Source organism: Anolis carolinensis, chromosome 1, assembly GCF_035594765.1.
Source record: "Anolis carolinensis isolate JA03-04 chromosome 1, rAnoCar3.1.pri, whole genome shotgun sequence".
In the NCBI taxonomy this organism is placed as follows: Eukaryota; Metazoa; Chordata; class Lepidosauria; order Squamata; family Dactyloidae; genus Anolis; species Anolis carolinensis.
The window spans coordinates 331,333,126-331,339,125 of record NC_085841.1 but is presented as its reverse complement, the minus strand read 5'-3'; positions in this window follow the sequence as shown (position 1 = coordinate 331,339,125).

Genomic DNA, 6,000 nt, shown 5'->3' with positions numbered 1-6,000 from the left:
AATATGGCAATTTTAAATTCACTTTCACAAGTGCCCTGTACCCCACAACCCCAGCAAATATGGAGGGCTGACTGTATGGTCATTTCCAACTTATGGCAATCCAAAAAACAAACTTATCACAGCATTTTCTTGATAAGATTTTTTTTCCAAAGGTGGTTTGCTTTTACCTTCTTCTGAGAGTGAGAACTGTCCACGGTCCTCCAAGGTCTATGTCGAAGCAGGGATTGGCATTTATGGCTCTTTACATATTTTTGGACTGGAACAGCCTGAGCTTCATAGTCAGTGATGAAGAATAATGACAATTGTATTTCAACAATATCTAGAGGGCCAGGTCATTGCTCTTTCTCTCTTTTTAAATGTAATGTTTGGTTCTTTATAATACAATATAGAACTCACTAGCTCTTGCAAATTTCTTTATAGATACAATAAATAAGAATTTGAAGTTGGTTGATTTGCTTAAAGTAATGTGGAAGAAAGTAAAACTTGACAGATTTAAATAAAAGGGGTTTCAGTACATAGCTCTTTAAAATGTTGTTTTAAATCCTTGTGTATTAAATCATAGACAAAGCTCCATGTGCTAATACATGGTCACTGGCTATATTTGTTTTAAAAAGCCCCATGTGTTTTGGCCACTATTAGACTTGGCTTTCCTCAGGGGCTACACTAAAAAAAATACAAATATAAATCCATTTGATGCATTAACAAGGAAGGACTCAGTGCTATGGAATCAAGGGAGCTGTAGCTTTAAAAGGACTTTAGCTTTCTTTGACAAAGAGTGCAAGGGCCTTACCAAACTACTAGTCTCATAATTCCATAACATTGAGCCATGGCAATTAATGTGGTGTCAAACCCCATTAATTTTACAGTGTAGCTACACTATTCGTATTTTGCTTTTATTATGGCCACTGGTTTCATCTTGTTTTCCCCCCTGATTTCCCCACCATCTCTTGTTTTATATTTTCAATCTTTGTGCCACTTCAGGGAAAGTTGGTTCTTAGAGGGCTTTACACTGTATGAAATACATATAAATAATTCAATAAATAAGCCTCTAGCCGAGACCCAACTACTGATACCCGAAAGGGAACATGGTGCCATGCTGACTCTATTCCATGCTGACCTCTGAGAGGCTGAGTCAAAAGCAGCATCTAACAAATTAGCCAATAGAACGATGGCCAGGCTCCTAGGTTTCCATTGACAAACCTGACAAGACTTGCTAAGTGTAGTGAGAGAGAACGAACAAGGGAGGGAGACTATCATGCCGTTTGGAACTGATGTTGTCACTGTAGGCTCATATAATGCAGTTCAATGCAGTTACAGTGCATTATATGGCAGCATAGATGGGTCCTGGGTCTGTCTGTACTTACGCATTTCACTCAATTGAAGTCAGCCAAGGAATGGTCTCCGCAGTATTTTTGCAAGATCAAGGCTTCATTCAACATTACAACTAGGACAGCTCCTTGTGTAGAAGGGATAGCTTGAAATATTATGAAATGAAGCAACATACATTCCAGACCATAAAGTCCAAATTGTCGAATTACTTAAGACTGTCACTCATTTAAGAGAGAAGTGGGAATATATGAGAAAGACAATAGAACTACATGGCCAAGTTAAAGGCTCAGCACCCTAGTAGGACTTGGACTGGGGACAGGAAAGTGTACAATTGGAGGCTGCTGAAAGGTTGCAGAACAGGATGTGAAACGTCCTGAGCTGGGATTTGTTCCCAGTTGGGTTCTGAGGTTATTTCCTCAAAGTCCCCTGGTAAGAGCATGGCCTCCGTGATTCACACATTGAGACTTCTTGGCTCCGAAGCTGCAGATACTTGGCTGCAGTCGTTCAAAGCTAGTGACTCTACCCAGCTTTGAAATGCTGCAGTTTGTGCATGAGGTGGCTAGTGAGGCTCCAGAGGCAGAAAGGATAAGAATGGTTGATAGGGGATGGGAGCAAAATTTCATGGGGGCAGGTTGGGGGGGGGGCATTATCTTCATCCTCCAGTAGTTACACAGGTGGCAAATTCAGCCCCTCCTGAAATCTGGAAAAATGTGGGATTTCTGCCTACTTATTTTTGCCACTACACTCCGGAAATTTATCTGTGCTGGTGGAAGATTGTGCCCTGGCCTCTCCATTCCCACAGCCGTCCACTCCTGTCCAAAAATTCCTACATTTGATATTGTTCTGTGGTTTCAGCTTGACTTTAATTTCTGGTAACTCAGTGGTCTTGGAAACTAAGCAGAATGAGACCTGGTTAGTACTTGAATGGGAGACTGCCAGTAAATGCCTGGTACCATAGGCTATATTTCAGAGGTAGGTACTGGCAAAACCATCTCTGCATCCTTGCCTAAGAAAACCCTATGTAATTCATGGAGTCACCATAAGTTGACAGGCAACTTGAAGACACATACCCATGGATGTACAAATAAAGCGAGACCTCTAAGAGACCTGGTTCCTGCAAACCTGAGCCATGGATTTCGTTATTGAATCAATCAGTCTGTATGGTGGTCTTCTTCTTTTCCTCTTGCTTTCAACTAGGAATAGAAAACATGTTCAAAAACTATTTTGAAGTAGTAAGAAAAAATGGGTTATCTTAGTGTAAATAAACCCCTAATAAGGATTTATTATACATAGAAAATACATGTGGGGCTTGGGTGCAGGAAACAGCTTGTATGTGCAGAAAAAAACATTTTGTACGTAAAAAATACATTTGTCACTTCCCTTATCAAATTAAACAAGGGTCACAGGATAAACTCATAGTAATCACTTGCTATTTCTCCGCGTCTTAAAGTATTGTTGTAAAGATACATATTTTCCCTTGAGCTCTTTTGAGGAAAGACAAGATATAAATCAAATAAATAAATTCATTTTGTTTGACATGAGTAGCAAAGTACAGTAGAGTCTCACTTATCCAAGCTAAACGGGCCGGCAGAAGCTTGGATAAGCGAATACCTTGGATAATAAGGAGGGATTAAGGAAAAGCCTATTAAACATCAAATTAGGTTATGATTTTACAAATTAAGCACCAAAACACCATGTTTTACAACAAATTTGACAGAAAAAGCAGTTCAATACGCAGTAATGTTATGTTGTAATTACTGTATTTACGAATTTAGCACCAAAATATCACAATATATTGAAAACATTGACTACAAAAATGGCTTGGATAAGCGAGGCTTGGATAAGTTAGACTCTACTGTAGTGCAATTCAACTACTCTTTCCCATAGAAACTACAAAATCCCACCTCCCCTATAATTCAGCTAGGCAAATCAACCTTTGCAGCACACACCTGGCTGCTTTTTAAATAAAGAAAAGTGGCCTTACTTTGTGCTGAGCCAGACTGTAAGGAAAACTGATTGGGCCCACATGCGGACATAAGGAAAGACAGCTATTTGTGACAGTTGCAGGTGAGGGGAACTGTCAATGCTGTCCAGTGGATTGATCTTATGCTCTACGGTGCAACTGTATCACATGGGAATCTGCACCAAATGACCCAGGAGCAGTCGTTTGCCAGGGTTTCCAGTCACTATTATTTTGTGTTGCAGCCTAAAAATTGCAGAAGAGTCCATGACTAACACAGCCATGGCATTTCCTGATGAAGGAATGCAGTCAGAAACATTTAAGGCTTTTTAAATGAATGCCACAAGCCTTTGCTTAGTTGACAGACAAGGATCCATTGCCAGCTGTTAATGACCACTCTTGTCTGTCTGTATGCCTGTGTATGTGCGTGTTTAAATGTATAATTGTCCTTTCCAGTGCCTCTATGAACTAATCTCAGGAAAGAAAGAAAGAAAGAAAGAAAGAAAGAAAGAAAGAAAGAAAGAAAGAAAGAAAGAAAGAAAGAAAGAAAGAAAGAAAGAAAGAAAGAAAGAAAGGGAGGGAGGGAGGGAGGGAGGGAGGGAGGGAGGGAGGGAGAGAGAGAGAGAGCGAGAGAGAGAGAGAGAGAGAGAGAGAGAGAGAGCGAGAGAGAGAGCGAGCGAGCGAGCGAGCAAGCAAGCAAGCAAGCAAGCAAGCAAGAAAATGAATTTGCCCACCTTTGACTCTGGGCCTCTCTATCACAATCTTCAGCCCCACACACTGCTAGCATGTCGCTCCTGGAAAAAAGTTCTTAAATGTTAAGAAGTAGGCTAAGAGTCCCCAGTGGTACAATGAGTTAAACTGCTGAGCTGCTGAACTTGCTGACCAAAAGGTCAGCGGTTTGAATCCAAGGGGCAGGGTGAGCTCCAGCTGTTAGCCCCAGCTTCTGCCAACCTAGCAGTTTGAAAACATGTAAATGTGGGTAGATCAATAGGTACCACTACAGCGGGGAAGGTAATGGCACTCCATGCAATCATGCCGGCCACATGACCTTGGAGGTGTCTACGGACAATACCAGCTTTTTGGCTTAGAAATGGAGATGAGCACCAATTCCCAGTGTCGGACATGACTAAATTTAATGTCAGGGGAAAACCTTTGCCTTTACCTTAGGTTAAGTGTGGAGCATTTTAATGTCAACTCATCTGACACAATGATAAGACTCAGGCATTTACACAATATTACACAGTGCTTGCTGTCTACAGCTGTACTTGAGACAATAAGGGGGGAAATGAACATGGAATTGCTTTGTGACAGTTCATCGAGCCATGCAAGCATCAACATTTAACGCTAATATACTCAAGCGATACATATGCTTCTATGCACTGACCTTTGCCCATTACTACATTTTTCAAATGTACACGGTTGGTGCCCTCCAGGTGGTTGGGATTTTAAGTCCCAGAAATCCCAGCCAGTTTACTGGCTGTTAGGAATTGTGGGAGTTGAAGTCCAAAACACCTGGAGGGCTGAAGTTTGCTCAAACCTGGTTTGCCCATGCCTGATATATATTCTATACACTAGGCATGGGCAAACTAAGGCCTGGGGGGCGGGTGCAGCCCCCTGGGTGCTTACCTCAGGCCCTCCTCATTTTCCCTGTCCTCTTGCAGAAGGACAAAGTGGCTTGCTGTGTCCTTATGCCAAAAAGATGGGGGAGGAAGGCACATAGCAGCTGAGAGCCCTCTGGAGCACTCTCAGCCACCGCGTGTCTCGCCCTCCTCTTGGCATAAGGAGGGTGTGAGCAGCCCCATCCTTATGCCAGGAGGATGGCTCAAGGAAGGCATGCGGTGGCTGAGAGCCCTCCAGAGCACTTTCAGTCACCACCTGTCTCACCTTCCTCCCAGCATAATGCCAAGAGGACAGTCCGAGGATCAGGAGAGGAAGATGGGAAGGAGGATCGGGGAAGTGGTTGTGTGTCCCGCCTTCCTCCTGGCATAAGAATGGGGTGAGCAGTCCAGTCCCTATGTTGGAAGGGCAATCTGAGGATGACCCAGGCCCTACCCTGCCCCTTCCTGGCCCCACCCTCTCCCTGACCCTCCCTGTCCAGAGTGTGCCAGAACCCCCTCCCCGGCCCAGCTCTCCTGGCCAGGCCCACACTGTGGCCCCAAGGCAAAAAAGTTCCCCCATGCATTCTATGTACAGTTATGTTTTTCCTTGCTTCTTCTATAGCAAAAAGTAGTCCTCTTTTTATTATTTAAAATATTTCTGCTCCTTCTCACCCTTATTTACATTAGCCCTGAGGCTCACCTGTTTATTAGTTTGATTTACCTTGAACTGGGATGACCTGGTTCATTTTACTTCACTCTGCAGATCAAGTCTATACAATAAGTGTGTGGCAAATACAATCCAGCACTTGTTTACAGAAGTTTACAGAATTCAGAAAACTTTCCTGGCTTTATAGACAGAAGTAGAGAGTTTTCAAGTGTTTTGATGGTCAACTAGCTGTGTTTGTCTTTTTTTAGGTTACAAATAAAGATGGGTGAGCTCTCCCTTTCTTGCCTCAGATTAATTCCCAGATGCATATGATCCTAGCTCTCTGCCATAAATCAAAACGAGCTGTGAGCCAATCTGAGCCAATTTCAGCAATTCTTCTCCACCCCAATCCTCTGCGGGACATCTCTTCAAAGCAACCCTCTAGGCAAAGCAACATGGAAAAATCA